Raw genomic sequence first — 14096 nt, 5'->3', positions numbered from 1 at the left:
CAGATGTCATTCCAGACATTCTTCCTAATGAAGCCGCAGTGGTTAGGGGCGATCAGGCAGGCAGGCGAACAGTTAGGGGCATCAGGCAGATGGGCATAGTGGTTAGGGGTGATTAGGCTATGAGCTATTCCTATCTAATACATAAAAATCTAGAAAGATCTAGAGAAAATAAAATAAAAGTTATTCCAGGTAAATATTGGACAGAAGAGCTGAAGTTGCTTCGTGAATACTGGATACAGGCTTAAAGCCAAAAACACAACTTATGAGATATCAACAAAAGGTTCCTTTCACTAAAGTGACAAGATGGTTCCCAATACTTATACACATAATAGAACATAATTATGTGTATAAGTATTGGGAACCATCTATCAATATTATGTGTGGGGGTTCAGAATGAGCCTCACCAAGATGTGTCTCAGTGGTATGCAGATTTTTGAACTAAGGGCAATTTTAGCTTCAGGCTCAAGTGAAAATTCTGACCCTCCCTTTAACTACCTTTAAAAAAAATTGAATCAGAGGCCTTGCCCATAATAACACATCATCTTATATAATAAAAAGCTAATATGCAAATTGACCCAACAGCAGAACAACTGGTCACTATGACATGTATTGACCACCAGAGGGCAAATGCTCAATGCAGGAGCTGTCCCCTTGTGGTCAGTGTGCTTCCATAGGGGGAGTGCTGCTCAGCCAGAAGCTGGGCTCATGGCTGGCTAGCACAGCAACAATGGTGGGAGCCTCTCCCACCTCCATAGCACCACTAAGGATATCCAACTGATGGCCTAAGCCATCAGTCAGACATCCCCTAAGGGCTCCCAGACAGCGAGAAAGTGTAGTCCAGGCTGAGGGTCTCCCCTCTCCAAGTGTATGAATTTTGTGCACCAGGCCTCTAGTCTATAAGGTTACATTTTAAGGTACTGGGAGATTATGACTTAAATAAATAAATATATATATTTATTTATATATATTTATATAAATATATATATGTGTGTGTGTACATACATACATATATATATATATATATATATATATGACTTGTTTATTTTATATATAAAATAAACACACACACACATTGGAGGATTGGAGGAGCAGGAACACAATTCAATTAATAAACATACCACTCCTGATATAAGGAAAAAACAATTGTGCGTTGGGGATTGGGGATGGGGTGACATAGGAAGGCAGAGAGACTTGTTTATTTTTTTGTACAAAGGAGTCAATATATAAAGGAGGAATAGTGATGGGAAGGAAAGGACCTTAGCTATAGAGTTAAGCAGCCCCAGATCTGCATCTTGTTTCTAGGCACTCACATAGGTAATGTCCCACCCCAGAGTTGCACAACTTCAAGAAAAATAACATTTTTACCTCCCAACCAATAACTTTATGGGTTGAAGAATTTCAGTGCCTACTTATTTCTATCTATTTTAAGAGTAGAACAATTAAACTCTCATCAGTGAAATTCAGAGGCATTATCTCAAGGGGGAAAAAATTAGATATTTTGATAGAGATAATGATTCCTGCTTTCCCTAGAAAAATTGATATGTAAACCAGTTGAGAAAACCCTGTCACTTTCTGTTCAGCATTGTCAGCCACGAATTTTCATCCAGCTAATGTAAACGGACAGTCAAGTGACTTGCCTTTAATTTATTGTGATTGGGTTATATTTATGAAAAGCAGACCTACAACAGCTAATAGTAAGTGTTTAGACACTGATTGTTTTTGTAGGTAGTTTTAAGACATTGCTAAAGCTAAGTAGACACCAAGTACGTTTGCTTAGTATATGAAATGTAAATCATTTTTTCTGTAATAATGAGTCTTTAAATGCATACATATATTATAAATGGTTACCTCATATCAGACATACTTTAATGGCACCAGTCTGCTCACTAAATATGTATTGCCTTTGAGAGTTAAACTAAAGAGGAGAGGTGGGAACAGACCTACCAGACAAAGATTTACCTGTTGTTCTTTTCTCTCCTGAAAAGGCAATCACCCCAACACCATGGATAGAAAAGAATGTTTTGCTCCTTCTGTGTCACATCATTAAAGTAGCTACTCTAAAGCCATAAATTTTTGAATTCTGGGCCAAGAAATTTTAAGTAAAATACTAACAAAAATGTTATGCTTTTAAATGAGAAGTGAAAGAATCCTTATCCTTTTTATTTGAGTTTCCAGAAATGGCACACTTCATTAAAAATATATATATATATCTTTTTTTATTTTTAAACTGAGTTTTTGCATTAGTCAGTAAACAATTTATTTGGTGGAATATTCTCTGTGAACATATATAAAACATGTGAACATTTAGGAAACAGAAGGTGCTTAAATTTGTGAGATTTAAATATTTTCTCACAGTTGATCCAGTGATACTACAGTTGAAATAAAACCACATATAAGTGAAATACCACTTTCTACTAAAAAGCAAGTATAGATTTTCTATCATTGTTTTAATGAGGACAATAATGATTTCACTTATTCAGCGGAACATCTTATAAATCTTTAGCATGTTTACCTCCATATGCATTTATTGACTCACCTATAAAACTCCATCTGTCCTAAACACAAATATGCATATACATTTAATTGCATTATCTGACTACACATATTCTTTTTCTTTTTTGTAAATATATTTTTATTGATTTCAGAGATGAAGGGAGAGGGGGAGATAGAAACATCAACGATGAGGATCATTGATCAACTGCATCCTGCACACCCCCTACTGGGGATCGAGCCTACAACTGGGGCATGTGCCCTAGACCAAAATGGAACCTGGGACTCTTCAGTGCACAGTCCGGGACTCTATCCACTGCGCCAAACCAGCTAGGACTGATTACATGTATTCTTAAACTGCTAAATATTCTTGTAAATATTATTAAAATTTGAGAGTATAAATAGAGCAGTGGTTTGTTTTCTCATTTGTTATTCAAGAACATGTGCACATATGTCCCGGCCTGGTGGCTCAGTTGGATAGAGTGTCGTCCTGCACCAAAATGTTGTGGATTTGATACCTAGCTAGGGCACATGTCTGCATTGGGGTTTGATCCCCTGTCGGTGCATGCAGGAGGCAAACGATTGATGTTTCTCACATCAAGGTTTCTCTCTCTCTCCCCTCACTTCTTATCTCTAAAATCAATAAAAACATATTCGAAGGTGAGAATTTAAAACAATAAAACATGAGCACATATATTTTAATGTTCATATTTCAAATATTATGCTAAATCTGAGCCATGTAGATAAAAGGTAGTTTGCCAGAACATGGCAGCAAAAGAATAATGCCCAGCATAGCAGCTTTTGACCATCTCCCGGATGTCCTTGCTATGGCCTCAAACCAACTCCTCTTCCTCCAGGTTCTACATTTTCACATTCTAGCAAGCAGTAGAGTTAAACCTCTGTACCCTCTCAGTGATTGAATGTGTACTAAGCACTTGTTAAGGGCTAGGCACTGAAGATTCTGGATTAGACAAAGAATATATAGGTTAGAGGAAAGAAGTGAGAAAACAGGTCTCACCCCAAGTCACCAATGTTAGAGGAATAGGCAGGAGAACAGTACAGAGGAAGGAGCACGTGATTCAGTAAGGCATGTCTGTGAACAATCTTAAAAACAGGGCTCTAACCGGTTTGGCTCAGTGGATAGAGTGTTGGCCTACGGACTGAAGGGTCCTGGGTTCGATTCTGGTCAAGGGCATGTACCTTGGTTGTGGGCACATCCTGCAGGAGGCGGCTGGTCAATGTTTCTCATAGATGTTTCTGACTATATCCCTCTCCCTTCCTCTCTGAAAAATTAATATATTTTTTAAAGGGGCAGGGACAACTTGAGCTAATACTTGAAAGTTAGCTAGGAATTAAAGTTGAGGTGTGAGAAGAGAGAGAGAGAGAAAAGACCCAAAGTCAGTAATAGGAGAAAAAGTGAAAAAAATTTGTTTCCAGTGAAAATCAGGCGATTAGTTACTTCAATTGAGAGTTGAATGTGGTGGTTAAAATCCTGACAGCAAAAAGTACAGTTCTCAGTACATGCACCTAATAACATGAGTCTTACAAAATGCATTAGAAGAAATATTGTTTTATCATTAAATGTAAAGATTAATATATCAATCTTAAAGAAACATTGAACAACCCAATAGGTCATTTAATTGTAATACTTTTGTTGATGTTGTTGTTGTCATTCAAGGCACACAATCATTCTTCATGTGGCTGGTTCTTATACTGACTTATGACAACCAAGTCTTAATAGAAAGATCTAAGGAAGTAAAATAATTTTGTGCTGGCATAACTCTTCCTGATGGTTTGTCTTGGCACTGCTCGTCAGTAAATCTAATGATGTACAAGGTTAGCAAATCCCCAGGCCTGTTCTTCTCAAGAGTCACTTGTCTCTACCAGACTTTTGTTAAAAAGTTGTTAATAAATTCCTTTAAGTTTATTACAGTATCATCAGAAACCCTGGGAAGGGTTTGATAATTTAAAAAACTATCAGGCACCAAAGATGTCTTAAGTAGTAGCCTACCTGACTTTGATGACAAAAAAATAATGTCTGATTAGAAAGCCCATTGATTGTCATGGAACACAGTCATCCTACACAAGAGAGTGCCTAGCATGATGCTCAAGGTAGAGTAGATATCAATATATTGTGTCCCAAACAAGTGACTGTAGACAAGTAATTGCTTCATCTGTTTTATTGTCATGGTAAATAGGAATGTCTAAAATAGTCCTGTACAGAGTCAGTCCAAGAACAACAATAACAACAAAAAACCATGAGGATTATTGAAAATTACTTAGGCATAAAGAACAGTGCAGTGCTTAATAATGCTCTTTTTTGCAAAATGAAAAACCCATGCTCTTTGGTTGTTATTCAGTTCAGTGTTGCTTACATCCATGAATATTGAAATGCTTTAAGACTTTTGATAATCCTTACAAACTTTCTATAATGAGTCCTTAGTATCAATGTAAAATTTGAAGATTAATTTTTTCCCAACGCATGCAAACTCACCAGTGTCAGAAGCCAACAATAAATTCATGAGTCTTGACACGCATGCTTTGTCTTTAATTACTGAGTGACACTTTTTAGCATAAGTTATTTCAGTAGACTAATTTTGTTTTGAAGGCAGGCCAAAAAGTCAATTAGGATCCAGTACTAATAGATCTATTTCTTAGTAATATATATTATTTCTGAAAATCCCCAAAGTACATATAATGAAACAGTTGTTAGGTGAATAACTGTGAGAAATCTGCTTACAGTAGCAGACTCCTATTTGATGCATTCCAATGGTCAAGTGCCTCCTCAGACCCTTAGCAACCCCAGAGAAGAGCCAGAAGGTAGATAGCCTAATGTAAGGTTTCTAAAAGGTTACTATTTGAAGTTGTAATAAGGATATTTAGGAAGTGGATGGTAGGTAATTATTCTGAGAACACAGAGATATTGTTATTAGAGTTTTTTATAATTCAACTTGAGGTGGAATATAGCTCATAGGAATCTTAATGCTAAATGACAGTTATTTTCCTGTCAGTTCTTAAAATGGTTTAAATGTTAGAATTTATGAAAATTCATTCTGGAAAACCATTTATTATCCAATGACTTATGCTGACTTGCCCAAGAGAAATAGCTATTCCTAGCTCCCCATTGTTGATGAGTGGCCTATTTATTCAAGGCACTATCTGCAGCACCACTGTGACCGTGGGCCGCTTTCCTTCATTTCCCAGTACTCTGTGCCACTTCCCCCTTCCCTGCATAACAGACTCCTGTGTTCTCAACAAGTGCAAACCTTTTAATTGTGCCAGGAAAACTTATAATCGGGAGGATAAATGCCTTCTTTGCTCCCTTCCCCTCCTCTTTTCATTATTTTAAGCATTAGAAAATTGAATACAAATTACTTTCGATTACTTACCCTTTTTTTTAGTTATCTTTATCACTTACGTGGATGATCCAGAAACTTCTTACCTTTCTAGGGGTGTCGAACTCAATCAGAGAAGGGGCCAAAATCTAAAATCCAGCCTAAATCGCGGGCCGAATGGTTTACTGAACAGTCATAAACTGTCATTGTGATGGAAACGCAGCGGAGTGCAGTGATGACAGCGCGGTGCGGGCCACATTGCAAGGCCTGGCGGGACGGATTTGGCCTGCGGGCCTTGTGTTTGACACATGTGCTTTAAACACACATTAAACATTAAAAAATGCCACCACTGTACAGTTATTTTATAGATTCATATATGCATACATGGATATCAATCTCACATTTTTTACAAGTCGAAGAGTAGAATACGGTCTACTTGTTTCAATTACTGTGCAAACTCTCTTTGTTGTAATTTACATAAGTTCAATTCAAGCGTCTAACAGAAGTAATTTATTCATGTAAATGGATAAACTACTGGACTAGATATTGGGGCTCAAACTCTGTCATCAAGACTTTCTTTCCCTCCATCTCCTTCTTTATTTTGCTTTGCCTAGTGGCTTGATTCTTCTTTTTTCATTAATTTAGGAAGGAAGGGTAGCTACAAGCAGATGTAGCATCTTCTATCATCATCCTATAGAAAAAGCTCTAGCATCAAATGAAAACTCTTAGTAAAAACTCTGATGGGCCCTACTTTGGTACAGTGATGTTCCCTGAACTAATTACTAAGCCAGAGAGATTAAATGTCTGTGCTGGGCCAGCCATAGCAATGAGGGAGTTGGGGCTGGAGCATGGCAGTGAAATTGATAGCACAGCAAGGACTATGTGTGTCGGTTGAGGAGGGGTCCTTCCTCAGAGAAGGGTTTTTGGACATGTCCATCCACCACACTTGTTCTTGTGTCAGTTCTCTCGTTTCTTAGAAAATTTAGGTATGTGCCACAAGCAGATGCTTATGTTACCTGATACGGAGAGAAGAGAAAATGTGGGATAACTAAATACAAAAAGGTCCTACCTTTGAAACACTTGAACTGATCCATCAGCAGACTGTTATTCGAGTTCACAATGCTGAAATACATCTAAATGTGCACAGTCCCTTGGATCATTTTTGGCTGTGTTTACTGATTGCTGTATAGAGCCTGAGTGAAGCCCACTTTGTGGAGAACGTGCTTGCAGTCATATTCATTCCAGTTAGCTTCTTCCACTGGGGTGATGCTCACTCATTTATCCACCTACATCCTGAGATAGTTTAGCAGCATCTGTTCCATAGACCAGTTTTAACATTTGAACATACACAGACTTCATCCACTAGCCAATAGTCTTCATTTTAATCCTACTTTATCTATTGGTACAACCAAATTAATTAATTTTTGCAAGAGAGAGCTACTGATATTTTGAGGTTATTTTTCTCCCCAGTATTTAATTTCTCTCAACCCTATTTTCATTTGGTATCTATCTTTCAACACTTACTAGTGGATTGTAAAAATCTGTGACATAGGAATTCTTTGGGATGAACAGGATCCTATACTTAATGCAAAATTGTCCCTCAACACTCACAGATAAATATATTATGCTTTATCTTTTTTAAAAATTAAAATCTAAGGCCTATTTTGTTATTTATAAATTATTTCTATATCTAATCAAAATAACATAGGTTCTTACTATTTTTTTCCCCAGTTCATTTCCTTTATCTTATTTCCTTAATTATTTTATTGTATGTAATCTTCTTATTTACCATAAATCCTTAGTGGGATGAAGCGGGGACATTAGTTAATCAATAAATTAGATAAGCAAACTGAAATCAGTAATGTATTAGCTGCTCTTTCTCCTCTTGTATCCTCAGAGAAGATAGGAAATAGATGGTCAATATCCTCTCAGTGTTTTATATACAATAAAATTATTTTATATCACCCAGTGATTATATTTCAGAATTGGATTGCTCTCACAAAAAACAATTTATTCATTAAATATATTGATAGAAAAGTCTATGTATTATAAAATATTAAATTTCATTGATTACAAGATACAATTTTAACTACCTATAGTTTGAATATATCTTGCAATCAACATATAAGAAAACATTATGTCATAGCTAAATTGGCAATTTTTCTTTTCTTTTTAAGTAATGGGGTAATGAAGAATTTGAAAATGAATGGCATTTTGGATTTGATAACACATACTCTAATGATCTGTCTTCATTTTCCCAAAAAGTTCATTTAAGTAAGAATTCTGTTGCTCAGCTTCCTTTAAGAACAAAAGGTTTGTTTTAAAGATATTCTTTTGTAAAATAAAGTTTATTTTTTTAACATTAATAGTATCTATTTCATATATTCAAAATTTTGTCATTGTCTTTATTAACTCACATGTAGATTGACTACACTCTTCAGCCATCATTTTCACAAATCTTTGATACTGTATCACGTAGATATTAGGAATTAATTTTTAAGATGTAATTTTATATGTTTCATTCAAAGTGAAGATAGTGTGATATTGAGAACCTGTAAACTGTTATATGTAAAACTATTTACATTAATCTCAGTAACTCAGTTATGACTCTCTACTTTTTAAACCTCTTTGGTATGTTTCTGTTCTGATTTAGTGCCTGGTTTAAAGATTAATGTTACAGAGTAATTTACTGCAACTTCACAGATGGTATTTGAATCTTTGTAAATGGGCTTAGAATCTGCACCATTCCATATAATGTTAGGTTAACATCAGTGTAAATGTTGAACTTAAAATGGTTCTAAAAGATCATGATAGAAAGTGCATTATTCCTTTCTAAAAACCATAAATTTTGAGGGAATTTCATGGGCTAAGTATTTTTCTTCAGTTGCATGGTTAAGATATAACTAGCTCCTTAAATTTGAAATCACACAGCCCCTATCTGTTAAAAATAAACATAAAAAATAAATTACCTTGTTTTAAACTATTCTTAAGTTCTAGTCACAGGAGAAGTTACTGTTCTTATTTTTACAGCTTCCTACATGAAATGCTTTATAGAATCCACAAACACACATTGCTTTTAGTGTCTTTCCTTTGATGTCTATAAAAGACCCTTTCAAAACTGGAGGTAAGTGCTCCTAATGTGTACAACAGAATTTGGCTGAAGTTATTTGAAGCTATTAGAGATAACCTTTCTCTACATGTCTTCTGAGGGGGAAACTGGTACCAACAATACCAGTTAAGCTGTAATTAGTGTAACTAACAACTAATATGAAAGAGCAGACTAGAGGTCATTCTTAAGAATTTAAAGGTATTAACAGGTTAAGGTTGTAGGGCATCATATCCCCTGGCTTAATCTGCTGTCCTAGCTGGTGAGATTTGTTGAAGTCATCAGTGCCCTCTAACCCCAAGGTGTTGCTCTCTCATAATTTATTGGTCACATGCCAAGTTCCTCTTTCCTGTCTAGTGAGATGACTTTGGGAATGGCAGATTCATTTCAAAGTTCTTGTTACAAATGCCTGCAGATTTTCAGCCTTTTAGTGTAGATAAAAGATTAGAGATTAATTTGCTTTAATGTTCTTGGCCTACCAGCCTTAGACTACATTGAAATTGTCATTTTGCTACATTACAGAAAATGATTTGTTGAGGCCATTTAATGTGTATTATAAGAGGAATGCTTAATATCTAACTATTAAATCAGATGTTGTATAACTGGTTCTAATACATACTGAATATTCCACTTTTTATGGGCCACTTCTTCACATTTAATTGCCCACCAGTGGCTTTTGTTTATATTTACAGTCAACTCTAATGCACTTAAAGGATAAGAATTTAATAGAGAAACAACATTTGTTTCCATGAGACATAGTTAACCCCTCCCTCCCAGCATATGACTTTGGATTCTTTGTCATCTCATTACACAATACCAACACATACACAAGAGGAATGCCATCGAACTTGAATCATTCTTTTCCTTTTGCATTAAAGTCATTAAATTTCTAAAATTGTTTCTGTGGCTTCTTTTTACCTAGAGAAGCTACAAACTTTTTTTTCCTTTTAGAGCAATAGGCAGCAAGACAGCACTATTAAAAAAGGAAACTTTTCCCTGTCAACTTTTTATGTTACTACTGTGGTCTCAGACTGTTGTTACTACAATATTATATGTATTACTAGAGGCCCAGTACACAAATCCGTGCACGGGTGAGGTCCGGCCGGCCTGGCCCCAATTGGGTGGACCGGGGCTAGGCCTGTCGGGAGGAGGGGACAGTGGGAGGTTGGCCGGCCTGCCCCAATTAGGGCCAGGCCAGCTGAGTGGAGGGGCTGCAAGCTATTGGCTAGCTGGCCCTGCCCCCTATTGGGAGGGCGGTCAGGGGTGGGGACAGGTGGGGGGTAAGGGTTGTAGGAGGTTGGCCAGCTGGCCTTGCCCCTATTGAGGTAGGGAGGAGGCAATGGGGGGGGCACCTAGGGGAAGGGGCTGCAGGCTGATTCAGGTGGGAGAGGCTGATCAGGGGCAGGGCTGGCTGGGGGAAGGGCCGTGGGAGGTTGGCCAGCCAGCTCCACCCCTCTCCCCAATCGGACCAGTTCACTGGCCACAGTAGGTGTCATAGTGACCAGTTGTTATGACATTCCAGATGCTGGCTTTTTGTATATATAGTTAGAAATGTGTAACTATAGATTATTTATTATCTATCAATTAATTTGGGGCAGGTTCTAATAACTAAACAACATTTTAAGATGATGTAAAATTCAGGTTATCCTGGGTCCTTGGGCACATAGGCATCTGAATACTTAAGGAGTACATACTTTAAAATTATAGTTCTCATATAAGTGACACAAGAAATAATTAGAGTATGGTCTTTCCTTGAGTCCTCCATATCAGTGTTTTATACATCTACTACTGGAGGTTCATGGGTGATCCATTTTTTATTTTAGTAGTTACTTGTTTAATATGAATTAGAAAAAGATGAATAATACATGAAACCCATTTAATGATGTTATTGCTTAGGACTATGCAAATAGAAAAAGTTAGTTGATATAAGCAAATCATTAAAATGGATATTTTAATAGTACTGGTAGTTTGTACATATGGCACAAATGCATAAAAGTGTTACACAAATGACTGAAGTTAGAGAAACAATGCTTTGTCTAAGCTTGAAATTCCCATAATATTTCTTCTAGCCAGCATCTCACAAAATGCTTTTGTCCCTTTATTTTTACATGCTGTCTGGTGGTTATGATTCATTTAATTTATGTGTATGTGTATATGTATGTGTGTACTTGACATCTTTTGTTTCCAAAGCAAGCCAGCTTCTCTGAACTTCAGATTTGTACTAGTTGATGTCTAAGGCTGCTTCCAGGCAATCATCTGTCCTCAGCAGATGAGTTCCTCAAGGTTGAGAAGCTCATCTATATAACTTGATCTAAATAATACTTAGAGCACAGGGACAACCTCAAATCATCATTAATATGTTTTTTCTTATTGGTTTACTGACAGATTTTCTAATAACAAATTTAAGAATGTTTTTGCATATCCATATGCATGCCCCAAACTAACAAATAATTTTAATGAATGCATCAATGATTTAAAACTTTTTAAAAATAAAGAGCAGACCAGTGCTTCTTAAAAGTTCGCTCAGACACCAATCTTTTTTCATGTTAGGATTTCCTGAGCAAGGACAGTATTTGAAAGTCTTATTTTTCCCCCCTTTTTCGTACTATCTTATGATTAGCTAGGAGAGCAAAACATCAAAGCTGAACTGACTTCAAAGCCTGCAGCACTTATGGTTTTCAGCTATTACTGTAACCAGCCGCTTCACCCTACCAGCAGTTCATCTTACAGAGCTGCCTCGCTGGGTTCCACCCCTCTGTTCACACCTTCCCCTTTCCCAAACCTGTCAAATTTAAAAGTGTCCTTAAACCAGCCTCAAAGTTAAGCCAGTCCAGGCAGTTAGCATATTGGCTTAATTTTAAGATTTTACCACTAAAAAATAGACCATATTTATTTACTTTCTTTTCCCAAAATTACTCCTTTTACCACAAGGCCTTAGGCTATGTTCACTATCCTATATAATAAAAGCCTAATATGCAACCAATCAAATTGTGATTTGCTAATGATAGGCTGAGGCCGCTCAACTGCTTGCTATGTTGTGCACTGATCACCAGGGGGCAGACACTCTGACCAGTAGGTTAGCTTGCTGCCGTGGCCTGTCTATCCAGATTGAGCGAGACAGGCTGGACAGCCCTGGTCCCTCCCTGACTGGGACAGCCATAGTCCCTCCCCGACTGACCAACCTCCTGCGTCCTTCCTTGGCCCCATTTTGAGATGTGTAAAAATTATGGATAAATCTTCTGTGAAGGATGAGAAGTGAGGATATCAGCAACACTAGACAATGAAGTAGTGCTAGAGAAAGCATTGCAACCTCATTCTTAACATTTTCATCCTAATCTACTCCCACACATAATGTACTTCTGCAGCAGTAAAAGGATATGTAAAAATCTAGAGGCAATTAACCATGCAATAGCTCAGGATCTACTGGGATCTTTTTTTTCTTGGTGTTCGAATTTAAAGCATTTGCTTAATAGATACCATCTCGTCCTAAGTTTCACATTTGAAAAGGTCTCCAAAACCTAAATTAAATACATAGTGCTCCATGTGAGTGTAAAGAAATGAGCCAGGTCTAAAGAAGACATACAAGACAGAAATGGCTGTGTTGCCTCGAGAACGGAGACCAGGAATTGACATCGGAAGTGAATCTGTAGATTTGATTTATTGGCAATAAAGTGATAGAGGAATCTCATTAATAGATGTTTTCCAGTGAAGAGGAAAGCATTACTACCAAAGAGCCTTTAGAGACATGAGAAGTTAGAAAATATAAAATCTATAAAGATGAAAAATAATTTGCATTGCCATTTATGCATAAACTCAGTAACATGTTTAGGCAGGCTTTCTCAGTGATAAACTACTCGCCAAACGTAAAATGGATAGGCCCTTTTTTTTGTTGTTTTTAAAGCAACTAAGCATTTTCCAAACATGTTAACTCATTTCCTGGGTATAGATTATATACTAGGGCCATACAACTAACTGGGATTTATATGTGACTGTTATTGAGGTAGCAGACTTTAAAGAGTCTACTTTAATACATGTGTCATTACTACTTGTATAACTTGGTATATTATTTTTCCAAGCGCTGGTATTTTAGGTTTCTGAATATCCATACAAAAACTTCTTATCAATGTTCTAAATCATGTTGTATCCTCTATTTTGAAATATAAATTATATTGAAATTATCATTTATAGCAGCACTAATATTATTCAACTCTTAAAATCATTAAATAGTTATTTTCTAATTGAGGACTTTCTGCCCATCCTCTTTTAAATGGTATAGTAATCTATAAATGAAAATTGTCCTATAAGTAACACAGTAACAGAAAGTTAGACATAAGTGTGATTCTGGTTTTTTTGTATCATTTTAAACCTTCAACACTGATTACTGACATGCTCTCCTCAGCTAATTGCCATTAATCCACTTACTGTTGTTCATTGGAATGGATAAAAATTCCTAAAGAATTTTCTATATGTTTAGGTGAATTCCCCTGTATATGTGGACACCTTCGCTTTCTTATTTTCCTATATGTATCGCCCTTTGGAAGATTCTGAATGCCAATCCTCTTTTTACTTTGGCAGGGGGTGGTGGGGGCAACTATGGCAACAGTTCTGAATCCTTTGGCTGAAGTCCAACTTACTGGCTGTTTTGCCGCACTTAGTTCCACACCGCTGAGTTGAGAAGGCAGAAGTGGCACCACTCTGCGATGACCTATTGGTCATGACCACTCCTACCTCATTCTTAACATTTTCATCCTAATTTGCTTCTACAAATAATGTTCTTCTGCAGCAGTAAAAGAATATATAAAAATCTAGAGGCAATTAACCAATGCAGTAGCTCAGGATTTATTGGAAATTTTTTTTTTCTTAGTGTTAGAATTGAAAGCATTTTCTTAATATCAATAGATACCATCTTGCCCTGGGTTTCACATGTGAAAAGAGACATTTGAAAACGTCTCCAAAACCTAAATTAAATACGTATATCAAAGTGTTACCATAAATAGAACTAAGTATATCTTTCTTTGGTCTAAAGAATATACTTTAGCCAAAACCAGTTTGGCTCAGTGGATAGAGCGTCGGTCTGCGGACTGAAAGGTCCCAGTTTCGATTCTGGTCAAGGGTATGTACCTTGATTGTGGGCACATCTCCGGTAGGGGGTGTGTAGGAGGCAG

The 14096-nt window shown here is 36.7% G+C and overlaps 1 protein-coding gene across 4 annotated transcripts in view; it reads left to right on the top strand.

Moving 5' to 3' along the window:
- The window catches only part of FAM172A (family with sequence similarity 172 member A), a 338830-nt gene that overhangs the window by 246751 nt on the left and 77983 nt on the right, over positions 1 to 14096 (top strand). The gene's annotated exons all lie outside the window — the stretch shown is intronic.

This window comes from Pipistrellus kuhlii, unplaced genomic scaffold (genome assembly GCF_014108245.1).
Source record: "Pipistrellus kuhlii isolate mPipKuh1 unplaced genomic scaffold, mPipKuh1.p scaffold_m20_p_4, whole genome shotgun sequence".
In the NCBI taxonomy this organism is placed as follows: Eukaryota; Metazoa; Chordata; class Mammalia; order Chiroptera; family Vespertilionidae; genus Pipistrellus; species Pipistrellus kuhlii.
This window is presented reverse-complemented; position numbering and strand designations above follow the sequence as displayed.